This window comes from Sturnus vulgaris, unplaced genomic scaffold, assembly GCF_052056855.1.
Source record: "Sturnus vulgaris isolate bStuVul1 unplaced genomic scaffold, bStuVul1.hap1 Scaffold_452, whole genome shotgun sequence".
In the NCBI taxonomy this organism is placed as follows: Eukaryota; Metazoa; Chordata; class Aves; order Passeriformes; family Sturnidae; genus Sturnus; species Sturnus vulgaris.
In genome coordinates, this window is record NW_028276476.1 from 126345 (window position 1) to 145548 (window position 19204).

The 19204-nt window shown below is 50.1% G+C and overlaps 3 long non-coding RNA genes across 5 annotated transcripts; 1 reads left to right on the forward strand and 2 right to left on the reverse strand.

Annotated features, from left to right (window-relative positions):
* Positions 1 to 3922: 3922 nt before the first annotated feature.
* On the reverse strand, positions 3923 to 6617 carry LOC148217706 (uncharacterized). Its single transcript, XR_015800830.1, has 3 exons — positions 5607 to 6617; positions 4388 to 4534; positions 3923 to 4133 (listed from the first exon to the last, which is right to left on the reverse strand). It is a non-coding gene; the product is annotated as an uncharacterized LOC148217706 (long non-coding RNA).
* A 5494-nt stretch (positions 6618 to 12111) lies between these two features.
* Positions 12112 to 18861, reverse strand: LOC148217707 (uncharacterized). 2 transcript variants are annotated; one of them, XR_015800832.1, is made up of 6 exons: positions 18458 to 18861; positions 17697 to 17795; positions 15304 to 15513; positions 14799 to 14895; positions 14526 to 14662; positions 12112 to 12547 (listed from the first exon to the last, which is right to left on the reverse strand). It is a non-coding gene; the product is annotated as an uncharacterized LOC148217707 (long non-coding RNA). The 2 variants fall into 2 exon arrangements; XR_015800831.1 differs by lacking the exon at positions 18458 to 18861 and having other exon boundaries at positions 17697 to 18083.
* On the forward strand, positions 12437 to 14797 carry LOC148217708 (uncharacterized). Of its 2 annotated transcripts, none has more exons than XR_015800834.1 (3): positions 12437 to 12576; positions 14150 to 14213; positions 14420 to 14797. It is a non-coding gene; the product is annotated as an uncharacterized LOC148217708 (long non-coding RNA). The 2 variants fall into 2 exon arrangements; XR_015800835.1 differs by having other exon boundaries at positions 14429 to 14797.
* Positions 18862 to 19204: the final 343 nt, after the last annotated feature.

The following is a 19204-nucleotide window of genomic DNA, read 5'->3' on the forward strand; positions in this document are numbered from 1 at the left end:
GCAAACGCCTCTGACACAGGGGATGACAAACAAGGGGACGCAACAGCAAGAGAAAACTCATTCAGAAGAGCGACTGCAAGCACGGAGAGAACGAGGAAGGACACGGTCGAGATGAGAGCGACGCTGACCTGATGAGGCTCAGAGAAGCCGGCAGGAACAAGACGCTAACAGGACGATTCATTCCAAGAACCGCAAAGATGGATGCACGAGAACCCTACGCTCAGAATCCACTACCTATCTTCACACTCCTGCAAGTCCTACTCCACTAAAAATGGATCTCTGCAGTGCACAGCTGTCAATGGCAGCTCAGAATAAGACAGTAAAACACTTCTGATTGGATGCTTCTAAAGAGAGATGAGATTCTGATGCCTGTCCTAGCTCCCGACTCAAAGGTTTGATGGCACCGGCGCAGGGACAGGAAAGGTGGGAATACAGATGCTAAGAATGATGCTAGAGGTCCCAATAAGCCCCTCGAAGGACAAAGGCAAAAGACATGCCACACAAGACACACTAAAGACACACACTGCACGATAGACAAATGACACGACAGACACCAGGGCCGCTCTGCCCTGCGCACGTCAGCATTACAGGACTTACCCTTTATATGGCCAAAGGGCACACATCTTGGACACCCCCATCTCCAAAGCTGGCTCAAAAATCCCTCCCGCAGAGTCCCGAATCCACATCCCGCTTTCATCCTCCCTGTGGGCGGAAGCCCTCGACTTATCTCTCCGACGTCCGAAGATGCGAACCCACGGCAGTTGTAAAGGGAGGCCACCTCATCCTCTGCAATTTCATGTTCTCACCAGGCTGCTGTCACTCATGTCAGCCGCTATAAATGAAATCAACCATCAGTGTATGATCTGAGCAGCACCATCAGCCAAAACATGACAATTCTGCCGCTCACCATCTCCTGACAACACTGGAGGGCCACACGCAGAGCCTGACGCCGTCATCACAGGGTATGCGTGGCTGAGGGGGGGACAAGGTGATGCGACATTGCTCAAACTTGAGTGCACCCACACTACTCCACCCTACCTCCCCAACTCACCACAGCTCCTTACCTATTCCTGAAGGTTACCTGGATGGCATCTCCAAACAGGAAAAGGTCAAGGCTTCATCACAGGCTCCTGGAATACTTCCCGAGTTCTCAGGACAGTGCAAAACCACTTTTCTTAGCGAGGAGGGGTCTCACCTTAATAAAAGTGCAATGCCTAAAACACACCAACAGTAACGGACGCTTAGACTTGCACCAGAAATTGAGACCTTTACCACAAATAACTGCTTCTGTCACTGCTCACCTTGCCCACTTCCACCTGACAGCTGATATCCAGCATCACTTCCTAAAAATAAAGAGAAAGAACAGTGCTGTAACACAGCCACCACTTATGCTTCCCCGGCGAGGACAAACAGTCACCGACCTGCTTGGGGCAACCCCCTCACCCACAATGGGGCGCTCTGCTTCTGATTTAAACCATCTGCATCTGAAAGGAAGTTATGACAAAGGTTAAAGCCCTGCACAGCTCCAGAGGCCTTGTTTCTACCTAGGAAAACCATCCAGAATCCAAATATACTCTGCATTACAAATTTCAAGTCCCCAGCATTTATGCTTTTACCCCCACTCCCACACTGCGCAGCAGGGCAGAACGATCCCAGGCCAGACACGCAAACGCCTCTGACACAGGGGATGACAAACAAGGGGACGCAACAGCAAGAGAAAACTCATTCAGAAGAGCGACTGCAAGCACGGAGAGAACGAGGAAGGACACGATCAGATGAGAGCGACGCTGACCTGATGAGGCTCAGAGAAGCCGGCAGGAACAAGACGCTAACAGGACGATTCATTCCAAGAACGGCAAAGATGGATGCACGAGAACCCTACGCTCAGAATCCACTACCTATCTTCACACTCCTGCAAGTCCTACTCCACTAAAAATGGATCTCTGCAGTGCACAGCTGTCAATGGCAGCTCAGAATAAGACAGTAAAACACTTCTGATTGGATGCTTCTAAAGAGAGATGAGATTCTGATGCCTGTCCTAGCTCCCGACTCAAAGGTTTGATGGCACCGGCGCAGGGACAGGAAAGGTGGGAATACAGATGCTAAGAATGATGCTAGAGGTCCCAATAAGCCCCTCGAAGGACAAAGGCAAAAGACATGCCACACAAGACACACTAAAGACACACACTGCACGATAGACAAATGACACGACAGACACCAGGGCCGCTCTGCCCTGCGCACGTCAGCATTACAGGACTTACCCTTTATATGGCCAAAGGGCACACATCTTGGACACCCCCATCTCCAAAGCTGGCTCAAAAATCCCTCCCGCAGAGTCCCGAATCCACATCCCGCTTTCATCCTCCCTGTGGGCGGAAGCCCTCGACTTATCTCTCCGACGTCCGAAGATGCGAACCCACGGCAGTTGTAAAGGGAGGCCACCTCATCCTCTGCAATTTCATGTTCTCACCAGGCTGCTGTCACTCATGTCAGCCGCTATAAATGAAATCAACCATCAGTGTATGATCTGAGCAGCACCATCAGCCAAAACATGACAATTCTGCCGCTCACCATCTCCTGACAACACTGGAGGGCCACACGCAGAGCCTGACGCCGTCATCACAGGGTATGCGTGGCTGAGGGGGGGACAAGGTGATGCGACATTGCTCAAACTTGAGTGCACCCACACTACTCCACCCTACCTCCCCAACTCACCACAGCTCCTTACCTATTCCTGAAGGTTACCTGGATGGCATCTCCAAACAGGAAAAGGTCAAGGCTTCATCACAGGCTCCTGGAATACTTCCCGAGTTCTCAGGACAGTGCAAAACCACTTTTCTTAGCGAGGAGGGGTCTCACCTTAATAAAAGTGCAATGCCTAAAACACACCAACAGTAACGGACGCTTAGACTTGCACCAGAAATTGAGACCTTTACCACAAATAACTGCTTCTGTCACTGCTCACCTTGCCCACTTCCACCTGACAGCTGATATCCAGCATCACTTCCTAAAAATAAAGAGAAAGAACAGTGCTGTAACACAGCCACCACTTATGCTTCCCCGACGAGGACAAACAGTCACCGACCTGCTTGGGGCAACCCCCTCACCCACAATGGGGCGCTCTGCTTCTGATTTAAACCATCTGCATCTGAAAGGAAGTTATGACAAAGGTTAAAGCCCTGCACAGCTCCAGAGGCCTTGTTTCTACCTAGGAAAACCATCCAGAATCCAAATATACTCTGCATTACAAATTTCAAGTCCCCAGCATTTATGCTTTTACCCCCACTCCCACACTGCGCAGCAGGGCAGAACGATCCCAGGCCAGACACGCAAACGCCTCTGACACAGGGGATGACAAACAAGGGGACGCAACAGCAAGAGAAAACTCATTCAGAAGAGCGACTGCAAGCACGGAGAGAACGAGGAAGGACACGGTCGAGATGAGAGCGACGCTGACCTGATGAGGCTCAGAGAAGCCGGCAGGAACAAGACGCTAACAGGACGATTCATTCCAAGAACCGCAAAGATGGATGCACGAGAACCCTACGCTCAGAATCCTCTACCTATCTTCACACTCCTGCAAGTCCTAATCCAGTACAAGGCATCTCTCCAGTGCACAGAACAAGACCTTTAAAAAAGACATCTCATCTCTCTTGAGAAGCATCCAGTCAGATTCTAATACCTGTCCAATCCCTTGGGTTAAAGGTTTGATTGTAGCAGTGCCAGGCAGAGGAAAGCAGCAATGAGAGATGCTAAGAATGATGTCAGAGTTTCCAAAAAGAACCTTGAAGGGCAAAGGGAAAAGACGTGCCACACGAGACACACACTGCACGATAGACAAATGACACAACAAACACCAGGGCCGCTCTGCCCTGTGCACCTCAGCATCTTCAGATCTACACTACATATGTCCATAGGGGACTCAGCTTAGACATCCTCGTCTCCAAACCTGACTCAAAAACCCCGTCCAAAGAGTCCTGACCCCACATCCCACTTCCATCCCCCCTGTGGGTGGAAGCCCTCCACTTATCTCACGGACATCAGGGGATGTGAGCCCATGGCAGGTGTGAAGGAAGGCCATCTCATCCTCTGACAATTCCGTGCTCTCAAAGCGCTGCTGTCACTGATGTCAACTGCAATTAATGAAATCAAATATTAGTGCATTATCTCAGGAGCACCATCACCCAAAACCTGACAATTTTGATGCTCACCATCTCCTGACAATGCCTGCGCCCTCGGGCCACAGGATTCGGCCACACGCAGAGCCTGACACCGTCATCACAGGCTATGCGTGGCTGAGGGGGGGACAAGGTGATGTGGCATTGCTCAACCATGAGTGGACCCACACCAATCCACCTTACCTCCTCAAATCACCATAGCTACTCACCTCTTCCTGAATGGCATGTCCAAACAGGAAAAGATCAAGGCTTCATCACAGACTCCTGGAATACTTCCTAAGTTCTCAGGACTGCAGGAAACCATCTCTCTTGGCCCATTGGTGAGGGGGGAGTCTCACCTTTATACAAGTCCAAGCCTAAAACAAACCAACAGTAATGGATGCTCAGTGTTGCACCACAAACTCAGACCTTAAACACAGATAACTGCTTTTGTCACTGCTCACAGGGCCTGTGGGGGCCCTGCCTCCGCTGAGCAGGAGACCAAAGCTTCACGCCTGCCCCAGGGGGGCTGCAGGGAGGCCATAAAGGCCTAAAAATGCTGAGGGGCTTCAGGGGTGGCCAAGGCACAAAGCCAAGGGCCGTGGGCAAAAGGCCCTGCCCTGCTTACAGGGTGGCCTGGGGGAGCTCCATTTCCCCCCTGGCCTGCACACACTGGGGCTCTCACTGTCCTTTTATAGGGTCGCCCCGCTCTCCAGCCAGCCAAAGCAGCAACAGTGGCAAAAGGCCAAGGGCAGCAAAGCAAAGACCCAGCCCTGCTTACAGGGAGGTCACCCAGCACACACGCAGTCAGGCACCTCCCTCTCGCTCAGCCACACTCGCTCAGACACTTGGCCCCTCCGTGTTCCTCAAGACACCCGAACCTCACTCGCGGCACCTGCATCTCCCTCGGTGTCCCCATGGCCCTCAGCACAATTCACAGCTCCTGCTTCTCCCTCAGTGAAACACAGGATACCTCATCTTGAAGCCCACAAAATCCACTGCACAGTAACTCAGCTTTCCCCTGCGACAACTTCATTCTGTCCCTCAGAAATCACCTCAGATTCCGCCCTAAAACGTCTTTTCTGAATACTATAGATTAGCTCTGGTTTATCCCGAAAATATACTTTACGAAATAATTCAGCTTTTCCCTGAGAGCAGTTCATTCTGTTCCATAGAATTTGCTGGAGATACTACCTTAAACCTCTCACTAGGACAGGCCCAACTGATGAAAACCACAGCTTCAGGAAAGTATCCTACAGCACTGGATTGTCTGATGTATCAGAGCTTCCACTTTCCAAAGACTGCCACAGGCAATTATTTTATGACAAGTGGAAAAGGATTATTAAATAAAAGGAGATTATTAGCAATAAGTCAAGATGAATTTTGCGATGTCCAGTCCCTCCAGACCAATTGGCAGAGATCCTCCACCAGGTCACCAAGAAGACTTACTTGCAATTTTCAGAATACAAAGCAGCATAGATCAGTTTCACATAGGAATTAATCAACTTTTTGACAATGTTCATTCCCACAACAGAAAAATGCGAGAGGTCGCTGGCTGTCCTCAGTAAAATGGCTTCCAGAGCTTGAAAGATTAACAGCATCTGCAGGACAGAAAAGTAAGTTAATATCTGACTTGAAATTATTACCTGAGCAAACAGTAACAACCGCCATTAATAAAAAGAATAACCCCCCTCCAAGAGGAAAGCTTCCACATATGAAAGTGACATTAACTTCTAGATTCTCTCCCAAATTAATGCTTCCTCTTGGAAAAGATCACTTCTGAGAGCATGTAGTTTCAAGAAACCAATGCTTCAAGTGATGGTTGCTCCCAAGTGGAGGAAAAAAATGAAATATGCTGGAAGAAAACATTGGGGCTGTTCCAGTCTCATAATTAATTCCTTCCAGAAGAATCCAGAAACCGTACAGCACCGGGGCTGTGCCCATTACAAACATCAGCCCCTGTCAGCAATAGGATATTGAGCAAAGGCTGTCACTGAACATGACACAGACAAAAACAATACTGAAAGGCAAAGAACAGCAAGTGATGGTTAAAAAGACATGCAATGCCATACTACATTGCAAGCAGTTAGCAATGCTGCACCAGCATTCACAGTGAAAAGCTGTTGAACTCTTTGTTCATTCATCATATTCTGATGAGGACTAATCGTGCCCAGCTGAAATGAGAAAAATGAGGTCAACTTTACCAATGGCATCTGAGGAATACTGATGTATAAGAGAGGTATCTAAAAACATTTACTTTCACTAGCTTACTTTAGTTTTGCTTTTTTAACTGCTTCTATTGATCTCCTTATTTCCTAAAAGGTATTTTGATAACACTTCAAGAACCCTAACAGCCTGATTTACACAGGACTATTGGTTGTGTGTGTCACTAAAGCCAGTAACACCCACAAACAGAAAAGAGCATCTGGCACTTGGTAGGTGCTTCTGCCACTGCTACTTCCAGGAAAAAAAAACAACAACAAAAAAAAAAAAAACCACAAACCCAAAACCATATTAGATTATTAAGAGTTATTTACACCACAAAGCATTTATTCACAGAACCGCTGAATTTTCTGAGCTGGAAAGGACCCACAAAGATCATCCAGTCCAACAATCGGCCCTGCACAGACACCCCAACAATCCCACCCTGGGCACCCCTGAGGGTATTGTCCAAACGCTCCTGGAGCTCTGGCAGCCTTGGGGGCTGTGCCCATTCCTTGGCGACCTTTTCTTGGTTCTTCTCCAGCGTGAGATTGTTGGGATTGCAGCTGCTAGTCCCTGAATTACAACCCCCATATGCAACTTATTTCACTTTCAGGCTTCCTTTCTGCATTGAGAAGTTTGAATATCTCAGCACATTCCACAGAAACTTTCACGTGTCCTTCCACGACATCGTACACGTGGGGCAACGGCAGCGTCTTGGCGACGGACACCAAGTTCTCCAGCCCTGCAAAGCCACAGTGTCACCCGGGGGCCGGCTCCGGGTAGGACACTGAGGGGCCGGGCCATGCCCCCGCCTTGCCCGGCCCAGGACCGTCCCCCGCCCCCGCCTTGCCCAGCCTGGGACCGTCCCCCCCCAGCATGCCCGGCCCGGGACCGTCCCCCCGCCGCCCATTCGTGTAGCCAAGGCTGGGGACCCCCATCCCGGCTTGCCCAGCCCCGAGGCCTGCCCCCCGTCTTGCCCAGCCCCATCGGCTTGCCCGAACCCGGGCTACCTCCCCCCCCACCCGGCCTGGGGCTCTCCCCCCCGCCTTGCCCCCCCCGGGGCCCCCCGCCCCGGCTTCCCCGGCCCGGGGCAACCCCTTAGGAATGCCCGGACCGGGCCCCCCGCCCTGCTTGCCTGGCAAGTCCTGCCCGGAGCCCCCCCCCCCCGGCTTGCCTGGACAGGGGCCCCCCCCACCCTTCGGCTTGCCCGGCATGACCAACCCGGAGCGTCCCCTCGGATTGCCTGGCTTGCCCAGCGCCGAGGCCCGACCCCCCGTCTTGTTCAGCCCCAGGGACCGCCCCTTCGGCTTGCCCAGCCCCGTGGCCCGCCCCCCCCCAGCTGGCCCGGCGCGGGGCCCCCCCACTTCGGGGCGCCCCCTCAGCTTACCAGGCTTGCCCGGCCCGGGGCTCCCCCCGGCTTGCCCGGCATGACCAGCCCGGAGCGTCCCCTCGGATTGCCTGGCTTGCCCAGCGCCGAGGCCCGCCCCCCCGTCTTGTTCAGCCCCAGGGACCGCCCCTTCGGCTTGCCCAGCCCCGTGGCCCGCCCCCCCCCAGCTGGCCCGGCGCGGGCCCCCCCCACTTCGGGGCGCCCCCTCGGCTTACCAGGCTTGCCCGGCCCGGGGCTCCCCCCGGCTTGCCTGGCATGACCAGCCCGGAGCCCCCGCGGGGCTTGCCCAGCCCGGAGCCCCCCCGCTTCGGCTTGCCCGGCATGACCAACCCGGAGCGTCCCCTCGGATTGCCTGGCTTGCCCAGCGCCGAGGCCCGACCCCCCGTCTTGTTCAGCCCCAGGGACCGCCCCTTCGGCTTGCCCAGCCCCGTGGCCCGCCCCCCCCCAGCTGGCCCGGCGCGGGCCCCCCCCACTTCGGGGCGCTCCCTCGGCTTACCAGGCTTGCCCGGCCCGGGGCTCCCCCCGGCTTGCCTGGCATGACCAGCCCGGAGCCCCCGCGGGGCTTGCCCAACCCGGAGCCCCCCGGCTTCGGCTTGCCCGGCATGACCAACCCGGAGCGTCCCCTCGGATTGCCTGGCTTGCCCAGCGCCGAGGCCCGCCCCCCCGTCTTGCCCAGCCCCGGGGCCCGCCCCCCCCCCAGCTGGCCCGGCGCGGGGCCCCACTACTTCGGCGCCCCCTCGGCTTACCAGGCTTGCCCGGCCCGGGGCTCCCCCCGGCTTGCCTGGCATGACCAGCCCGGAGCTCCCCCCCTTCGGCTTGCCCGGCATGACCAGCCCGGAGCGTCCCCTCGGATTGCCTGGCTTGCCCAGCGCCGAGGCCCGCCCCCCCGTCTTGTTCAGCCCCAGGGACCGCCCCTTCGGCTTGCCCAGCCCCGTGGCCCGCCCCCCCCCAGCTGGCCCGGCGCGGGCCCCCCCCACTTCGGGGCGCCCCCTCGGCTTACCAGGCTTGCCCGGCCCGGGGCTCCCCCCGGCTTGCCTGGCATGACCAGCCCGGAGCCCCCGCGGGGCTTGCCCAGCCCGGAGCCCCCCCGCTTCGGCTTGCCCGGCATGACCAACCCGGAGCGTCCCCTCGGATTGCCTGGCTTGCCCAGCGCCGAGGCCCGACCCCCCGTCTTGTTCAGCCCCAGGGACCGCCCCTTCGGCTTGCCCAGCCCCGTGGCCCGCCCCCCCCCAGCTGGCCCGGCGCGGGCCCCCCCCACTTCGGGGCGCTCCCTCGGCTTACCAGGCTTGCCCGGCCCGGGGCTCCCCCCGGCTTGCCTGGCATGACCAGCCCGGAGCCCCCGCGGGGCTTGCCCAACCCGGAGCCCCCCGGCTTCGGCTTGCCCGGCATGACCAACCCGGAGCGTCCCCTCGGATTGCCTGGCTTGCCCAGCGCCGAAGCCCGCCCCCCCGTCTTGCCCAGCCCCGGGGCCCGCCCCCCCCCAGCTGGCCCGGCGCGGGGCCCCACTACTTCGGCGCCCCCTCGGCTTACCAGGCTTGCCCGGCCCGGGGCTCCCCCTCGGCTTGCCTGGCATGACCAGCCCGGAGCTCCCCCCCTTCGGCTTGCCCGGCATGACCAGCCCGGAGCGTCCCCTCGGATTGCCTGGCTTGCCCAGCGCCGAGGCCCGCCCCCCCGTCTTGTTCAGCCCCAGGGACCGCCCCTTCGGCTTGCCCAGCCCCGTGGCCCGCCCCCCCCCAGCTGGCCCGGCGCGGGGCCCCCCCACTTCGGGGCGCCCCCTCGGCTTACCAGGCTTGCCCGGCCCGGGGCTCCCCCCGGCTTGCCTGGCATGACCAGCCCGGAGCCCCCGCGGGGCTTGCCCAACCCGGAGCCCCCCGGCTTCGGCTTGCCCGGCATGACCAACCCGGAGCGTCCCCTCGGATTGCCTGGCTTGCCCAGCGCCGAGGCCCGCCCCCCCGTCTGGCCCAGCCCCGGGGCCCGCCCCCCCCAGCTGGCCCGGCGCGGCCCCCCCCCACTTCGGGGCGCCCCCTCGGCTTACCAGGCTTGCCCGGCCCGGGGCTCCCCCTCGGCTTGCCTGGCATGACCAGAGCAGATGAAGTAATGCTTAAATGCTTATTAGTAATTAATTCATTATTAAATAAATGTATTTATTTTCTTTTTTCCATTACAGTCCATTCTTTTCCTGGCTCATTTAGCCCTGGACTGTGCTTGTATCCAGCCTTACTATGGCTAGATGCTTCGTCTCTGAGAGGCCAAGTGCAGCAACAGCAGGAGGGAGGGAGCAGAGCTGTCTTCTCAAGGGAGTACGGGCGGGAACAAATCTCACTGAAGGAAGTTTCTCAAGATGCTCTGGCTGATGAATTAACTAACGTAGCTCAGAATGAAAGTTGATTTGGAGTCTGAGGTGCTGGTGGTGTGGGGTTTTTTTTTACCAAATCTTTTTCTCTTTGATTTTAGTTTGAACAGTTCATACCAAATGCAGATGAGATTCCTGTCAACTAACTCTAGTTATCTTAAATCTAAGTGCTCATTTTCAGCTAATTGTCTAGACACTCTCTATCATCAGCGAAGAAATAGAGGCACTTCAGGCGTGATTAATCCCATCCTAAAATAGGTGTCTAAGCTGGGATGAATTGGAAGTAGTCTTCCTCCACCAAATAGCAGGAGAGCGCTGACAACTGGTTAGACAAAGAGGAGCTAAAGACAGGTGAGATGGTCCCCCTCTTTTCTCTCTTGGTGGTTTCACTGACTTAGGAACCGAGTTAGATTTTTCAGTATTTGTGGAATAGTTTGATTGTGTGAAATAGATGCTGGTATCCAATCCACCAGATTCGAGAGTGTGTGAGGCAGAAAATAATGTACCCAGTTTCACTGGTCCTGTGCATGGACAGCCTGTGCTTTGTTAGTGTTTGTCAAATGGTAGCTGAAAAAACAAAATCTGGTGCATAAAGCGTGGCTCATATTCCGGGCTGGGATCAGCCTAGAGATCAGCAGCTACCCACAGGGAAGGCTCCACTTCGTTACTGCTCTGTACAAACAATCTCGCAGTGACACTTCAAAGCTGTCCTCTCTCTCATTTGTTTTCTGAAATATAAATATTCTAAATGAAAAACAAATTAAGCGCAGTGTGTGCAGCGTAACTCAAAAGTAACTGGAATGGAAGGCATTTCAAGCCGGCAGAAGTATTAGTTCAATGGCATATAAACGGTTTTCTCAATAAAATTCAGAATTAATATCCATTAGAACTTTAATGAAGGTTGAAACTTCCCTCAATAAAGAGAGTAATTAATAACACTTTTTACAGGAGGAATCCTGTACTTTTTATTCCCATGCATTTTTTTGTGTGTGAAATGAAGTGAATATGCCATTTAACATTAAATTAGCAAAAATGTTTCTATTTCGAGGTATACTTTGTAACGGAAACAAACCAACTGAAGGCAGTTATTGAACTTTCATTTGCCTCTCCAGAACTAAGGTTCTGCTGAATGTTTTTCGTAATTGGACAATAATGTTTTTCGGACAACAGTGAACCCTTCACTGAGGAAGTGTGGACAAAACAGCCATTTCTGTGAAATGAAACAGCTCACCTCTATGAAAATTTGCTTAAAATTTAAAGGAACTTAAAGGTTTTTAAGCCTGCCCTGATTCTGGGCTGAGATAGGAGAAAATAATGCCGTCAGATTCTCATTAAGGTCTGCCCATCTCTGAAATATTTCCCCTGGATTTTGGTAGCAATTTAAGTATGCCAGTGGAAAAAATTACTGAGTTTCTATGATGTGTTTTGGTTCTTGAGCTACTCATTGTTTTTTCTCTTCCCTTTGTTACTGTAGTTAAGGAAAGGAATACCCAAGGACGGGAGTTTCTCCTAGATTGTATCAGAGCTATCTCTTATTCATATTTATTATACTTACATATATTATTATACTTATGCTTACATTTTACTGATATCATCTTAACATAAGAACTGCAAATCCTTAAAATCCCCTGCTCAGTAGGCACAGAAGTCTGTGCTGCAAGACCACGTTTCCTTGCTTGCTGTATGTTATAGTGGAAACAGGCCAATCAGTTAACTGCATAATTGTCTGATTATGGTGCACAATGCAGCATCTTTTCTCATCTAGTTGTTCCTTCAACTGTACCAGACAAGATGCTGTAGATGTTTAAAAAACAGAAGATTCTTCTGTTTTACTTTCATTAGGACATAACTTTTGCTAGCATTCTGATATTTATTGTTCTTTAATTAAGGCGGTTTCTTTCTCTTACCAGACTGTGACTATAAAGACATACACATCATGGGTTATCTTTTTCATCCTTATAACAATAATAATAATAATAATAATAATAATAATAATAATAATAACATTGTTGCCATTACTTTTCCATTTATTATTGTGACAGATTTTTACAAAGGATTTTAACAAGCAGATTTCTGGAGTTCTTAATGGGGTTGAAAGAATAGCCTATGCATGTCATTGTACATGCATGGTGGAATGATGAACATAAATCACATACCCCCCCCCACACACAGAGAAAACAAGGCACTGGTAAGACTCTACAAGTAATAAATGACCGAGAGGTTGTTGATACAATAAAAACTGAGCTTCTAGTGTCAGCAGCCATCTCCAGAGCCTAAAGCTGTGCGTGGCTCTGGGGCTCTCTGTCCCTCTTTCCGTAGGTGTTGGAGCCCACGTTGGTGGGCGGGTAAAGGGCCCCGGCGCTGCCGCTGGAGCGCACCAGGAAATCGGCCAAGCGCTGCGTCACACACGTGGCCGTGTTGCATCTCCTCTTCTCCAGCTGGTGACTGCCAAGGTGAAACAAAGACAGCCAGCAGTAAGTCAAACAATGAGCCATCGAGTGTGCCACTTCTCATAGTCATTTGAGCTCTGCTAATGTGGGAGTTCTTTTAATATGTGCACAAATACAGGAACATTAGAATCTTCCCACCACCTACTTTGTTCCTGAAAAAAATCCTTGTGCTGGGTGCTATTATCAGTTTTAATGATGGAGGTTATTCAAATGCAGAGACATGAACTGTCATATGTCGTTTTTATTGATATCCTGCACAGCAGTTTATGACATTTAGAAGACCTGTAATGATAGTATAGGTGAGACACAAAGTGAAAGCAATGATTAAATGTTTAACTTTCAGCTGAACTTCTAAATCTATTTAGAGCCCTTGCTGATATCATGAGGATTACTAACATAATGATGATCACTAACATTTATTCAGTTCTCATGTTTTCACAGAATTACATCCTGCTCTCACTGAAGTGAGTGGTAATATTCCAGTCCACAGCAAGTGGATTAAACCCAAAGACTCTTTCTCCCATCTGCACCACATATCATGAGAAGTAGCAGGCATTGCCAGCTTCTGCCAACTGCAGAATCACTTAGGATGGTCTTTTGCTCTGTCTCTCTTCCCACTTAGCTCTGACTAAACAGAGGTTTCACCTAAAAAAAAAACCTGCCACATCTCTTTTGAAACACCAGCAAATTGAAAGTTCTGTTGTGGTGAGAGAAAATCCTTTGCTGAATGATACTTTAAAGAGTGTCCGAGGAAGGATCCGTATCTAGAAATAACATTTTATGATCTGAACCGACAGATCATTTACAGAACTCCACGTAAAACCTATGTAGCACGAGGTTTTTTTTTAAATTGCAATGTAATGGTTAGCTTGGGTTTTCAGACTTGTTTCTTAGATTACTGTGTTCTTCCTTCAAACAGAAATACTTGCTCGCAGAGATTGCCTACTGAGTTGTTGCATATTTTCTTGGACTTCTTCATGCTGATATGGCATGAATTAGATATCACTTTGTGGCTAAAATTTACTGTGAAGAGCAGCTATATCCCAGTTTCAAACTCTGAGCAGTTACCAATGTGTTCCTTTGCTTACTGATTATTAAATCTATCATCTAAAATGTCATATAACCTTTTGAAGTTATTTGTATTGATCTAATAATACAAGAGGAAAGGCAGCTATGAAAGGAATGTCTGTCTTATACAGGTTCTTGATTAGTAGATAGGCAGCAGTTCTTAAGCAATTAATATTTTAAATGTGTAATTGCATTACAAGAAAATTGTTGCATAGGGCTTTATATAACCTCCCATTGACTTTCATGGATATTTCTTTTGGTTTTATTCAAGTCCTTACCACACAAGGTTCAAATAGCAACTGGTTCTCACAGAGGTCCTGAAATTGAATTTATAAATAACAATATATTTCAGACAAGTGAAATTCTCTCAGAATCAATTTCTTCTTTTCCTTCTTCTTATGATTAATATTTAATTATGTGATTTTAAAATTGCTTAATTACTGAAAGCATTTTTACCATAAAATAATTCCATTCCAGTAGAGCTGCAGTATTATTAAGAAGGGTATGTTTTCTTTTCTTTCCCCCCCAGGCTTGGAAATCTGATGAACTTTTTAAAAAGGAAGGCGCTTGCAAAATGCACCTTTCTTCACAAGGTAATGTAGAGTTTGCAGCCTCTTTAATTTAAGAAAGTTTATAATCGTAAAATGATCAAATGATTTGAAACAAAGTCCCTGGATTTCACTTTCGACCCTAAATGCTTTGATCTTTTTGTTACAGAAAAGCTGATCTTTATGCTTATAGGAAAGCTCTGTTTAGTAGAAGGATATTTTAATATCTTTTTTTTTTTTTTTTTCCTGAGGAAAAACAGCAGAAGCAAAGTCTCTCAAATAGCAGGATATCACTGGAACAAAGTTTGCTTCATGATTCAATCTGATATGGCTGGAAGAAACAAGGAAAATCAATACCTTTTTGTCTTTGCTGGTGGTTGTTCTGGCATTTCCTCACTGAGTCCTGAGAGTGTATTCTGTGACATTACAGGCAACATCCATCCTTGTCTCTTGGAAGTACCATCAGATAGATCATCAGCCAGAGACAGTAATCTCTGAACAACAATAAAACAGTGAGCTTGAATAACTCTATTTTTATATTATTTAAGACATGAAAGCAAAAGCAACTCATGCAATAATCTGAACACCTTTTTCCCTAAAAAGAAATAAACATGATTATTTGTCACTCACCCCTCAATAGGTGTAGCTTCCAAACAGCTCAGAGTGACAGAAAGTGCAATGAAGAAAACTGACAACTTCAGGTTGTGCATCTTCCCTTCCAAACTTTCTGAAAAGAACAGTGATTCAAAACTGAAAGCTAACCCAAATACTCTTCAGCACATCCTATCACCGATGCCCATTCTGTCCTAAATCAAGAGCAATTAGTCTTTTTCACAAGCTAGAGTGAGAAAAATGATCCCTTCAAGTTTAGTGACACAATTCAGTTTCAGAAATATGGCTCTCAGCAGTAAATGCTCATTTTCCATCCAGTAGTTTCAATCCTATCCCTTATCTCTGATTTGCGTTTCCTGACATATCCCAGTCTCAAATTCTGGTCCCCAGTGTAGTTTACTTTAAAGCTGTCTTAGTCTTTTCCTGAAAAAATGCTCTTGATTAATAATAGGGGATATAGAGCTTTTCTAAAGGCGCATCTTTTGCACTGCAGGGAAAGTAAGAAAAAAGGCAAAGTATTTACCTTTTTGTGGTCACAGATCTAACTGGAGAAGCCAGCAAGCCCTCTTGGTTAGCAGGAAGTGTGCATGCAACAATTCCACGCTTGCATCTGGCTCTGGAGTATCCTTCTCCCTCTTCCTTTCTGGCAAGTCTCACGACTCTTATATATCCTCGACACCTTTCTCAGCTCTGACATCAGGCAGCACAGAGAGACTGTCGTTAATTCCAATCCCTACAGACAGAAAGTGCCCCAGAGAGGAGCAGAGGCAGGTGGGTCATTATTGCACTAGTACATCAGTAAATATTCTCCTGCTGTATGCAGAATGCCCTCGTGAAGGTACTGCAAGAGCATATTGCACATCAGAAATGTAGCCTCAATTTTACAGCTCTGATAAGCTGCTGTGGTTATATTCCCTGTGGGTGTTTTCGTGGGCTAAATAAGGTAACAAAAGTCACAAAGAAAGCCAGAGCAAATGAAACACCAGGCCACTGGTAATTGAATACAAGAAAACATGTCTCAGAAAAGATGGAAAAGTTAAAGTTGTGGAGGTTTGCTGTACAATATAGATAGAAAGCAAAGGTATCTGAAGGGATAAAAGCTGTATGATGAATAAGAAAAGAGTGAAAGTTATTTAAATTGACAGATAGAGTTCTCATTCAGGGTAACACGGTAGAAATCATGCACATTTTTCAGTCAAGTTTAAATGTCAATGAAAATTCTGTCGCTATGAATGTAAAATCTCATATTTTAAAAACCAGGTGGATTTGTCATGAGTGAAAATTGAGTCAATTAATGCTTTTCAGAAGGCAAAGACTAGGATTAAAAAGCCAGGAAATGTCAGAAAAGCCAGAAAACGTGCAAATTTATTTCTCTAGTATGCATAAAGTATGGTTGAGGGAAAAATGTACAGCTTTTAATAGACTAAATCCAGTGTTGACGAAATATCTAATTGCAGATTTCCAAGGATACAGATTAGAACCATTTACCTCTGATTTCAGTGGAAATTAGGCAAATCACTTCCCCCTCCCTCTCCCCCCCCCAGAAGTGTGAGAGCTGGAATCCTTCTGCAGTCGACTTAATTTTCTTTTCCTCCTCTCTTTCAGGACAGGAAGAATCACGACTCTCCTGGCATCTTTGCCAAGAGCTGTGGTGTTTGATCAGCCAAAGCCCAGCGGCTTCAGCACCAGAGGTCTGAGCCTGGAGGGCTCCTGGTGCTGCCCGTGCTGTGGGCTATGTCAGAGGATGCAGGGTTCCTCTTTGCCTCCCTGCTGGGATTAACTGCCATGGGAATGTGGGATCTGGGTGAAACTCCAGCTCTCCTGGTGTTCAGGGGAGCAAGGTCTGAGGGACTCCTCTCTGGGGATGTGCGGTGAAGGACTGAATAGTGTGGAAGGAGAGTATTTATAAACTGTATCACTGTTTCTCCCAAAATTGGGGTGGAGCACTGATGGGGGCGGTTGGGTTTGGTCTGGGCCTGTTATTCTTTGTGCAATTTTTAAATTCTCTTGTATGATTTACTGTCCGGTATCTTTCTAACAAAAGCTGACATAAATTTAGATTAAGGATTAGAACTTGGGTCCATTCATTGAAACATTTGACAAGGCTGGAGGACTGGGGTGGTGACTGCTCTCAGGAAAGGTTACTTATTAATACTGTGTCAGATTTCCCGCAGTGACTGTCAGGCCTGCATGGCTGTGAGTTCGTGCTCTTCTCACTGGGGAAATAAGTTCAGCAAAATTAGAAATTTTAGAAAAATCCAGCCAAAAATTCCACCTCTGTACCCCCTAAGTTTTCCCAGTTTTTCCCAGCTAGGAGCTGCACAGAAGTCAGGCAGGGGAAGTGACAACAGGGAACAGCTGAAAAATTCAAAGGCACAAAGAGGAAAGGGGAAAGGTTTCAGAAAACAATTCTATGGTCTAAGAATAATTTCTGATTCCCTACTGAGAAGAACACGAACTCACAGCCATTCAGGCCTGACAGTCCCCTGCAGTGAGAGCTCAGCACACATCCACAGAGGCAAGTCCAGCATCTTAAATGAAAAAATAAAAATAAAAACCAGAAGAAAAAGGTGATTTCTTTTGCTTCAGAGTTATTTCAAGTTCTTAAAGCCCAAGCAACATTTGCTCTTGATTTTGGTTGGGTGAATCATGAGCAGTGGGCACGGGTCATGCCATTCATTGAGCAGAAAACCCGGGGTCATTTAGAGGGGACACAAGAACTGTTTGTGTAGCGACCTCCGGCTGCAGAGGGGCAGGAGAAAGGCCAAGGGAGCTCCCTGGGGCCACCAGGGCCTGTGGGGAACAGAATGGACGCTTGGATGACCAGTGGAGGTGAGGAGTGGATCTGAGTTCATCTACAGGGAAATAAGGAGGGGATACTCTGGAGTGAAAAGCTGAGGTGATGAGTTCACCCACCTGGGCACGAGTTGTGTTTGCACAAAGTGGGAACAGAGGTGAAGGTCAATCCAAAGTCGATCCTGCTTGACCTCTGAATTCCAGGATAAGTTTTACAAGCTGCCAAATGAGGGAGTAAAAATACACAAAAATGAAACCGAGAGCATTCATGAGGTTCCTGGGAGTCCATTACACTGTTGTCATAGAATTCTTAATGAGTTTTGAGCTTTTAATGACAACAATTCAGTACTTTCTTTGGATTAATCACTGTGTAGGATTTGGGGTTTATCTGGATTTTAAAGGCGTCGTGGTGGCCCTGACACTGCTCAGGAGCTGGTAGGAAAAGCAGGGTCAGAGCTCCTGGCAGGCACAGGGTGTTTTTCCCAGAGTGGACTGTGGAGGAATTGTTTGGGACTTGGATTGTCCCTCTGGGTGATGCCAGTTGCTGTGATTTGTGTAATTTCATACATTTAACTCCCAATACTTCCCAGCCCAAGGGCTTGAGCTGACAGGGCAGCACACAGATTGTTCTCTGTGCTGTGCCCCGATTTGGGGTTGGCTGTCAGCTTTGCTAGCTCCCGTGAATTATGCCCATAGCCCCCAATTCCCTGCTCAATTCCCACTGCCATAACCTCACAGCGCCTCATGGAGTGGGGATATACTGTGGCAGGAAGCTCAGCAGCATCGGCACGGGGACAGGTGTATATTCCAAAGAATTTGCTGTTTCAAACCCTCATCCCCCAGCCCCGCCGATGTCCCTGGGGGGCACTTGACAGAGTTACCTGGATTTCAGCTGATTTCACCTCCCCGAGCTCGGGCTCCAGGTGATCTTTTCAAGCAGGAGAAGGCAGGGGCCGGAGGCGCTCCTGGCCCGTGCCGAGGCAGTCCCTGGGGCCACGAGAGGACATGTCTCCCTGCAGAATTTCAGTTCTTTCCAGAGCCTCAGCAGTGACAGAGGAAAAAGAGGAAGATGAGGAGGAGGAAGAAGGGGGAGAGGGTTTGAGAGGAGGGGAAGCCCAAATCCGTGCTGTGTGCGGAGCTCCGACAGCACGCTGCAGCCCGCAGCTCAGTGTGAGCACGGGGCAGAGGAGGCGATTTCTGGGCATTCAATCACCCTGAGGCGGGCCCGGCACCGCCCCTGCAGCACCGTCCCCAGCACAGCTCGGTACCGCTCCGGGATCACCCGGCCCCGCCCCCGGTGCCGCCTGGGACCACTGGGGACCGCCCCTAAAGCACCGCCCCGGCCCCGCCCGGTCCCGTCCCCGGGACCTCCGTGCCCCGCCTCGCCAAGCCCCGGCTCCGCCCCGAGCCTGCCCGGGCTGCGCCGGCACCATCGCTGGCGGCCCCGCCCCTCTTCCCCGGGCCGAAGCGGGCTGAAGGAGATGTCCGCACGATTGGAAACGCCGCCGAAAATCGCACCCGTGGGATCGGTGTCGGCGTCGTGCGCAGGCATCCCACTAGAGCGAGCGGGCTCCTTGCTGTGCCCCCCTCCTTTTGCAGCCAGAGTTAGAAGGTCGGGGAGCGACACC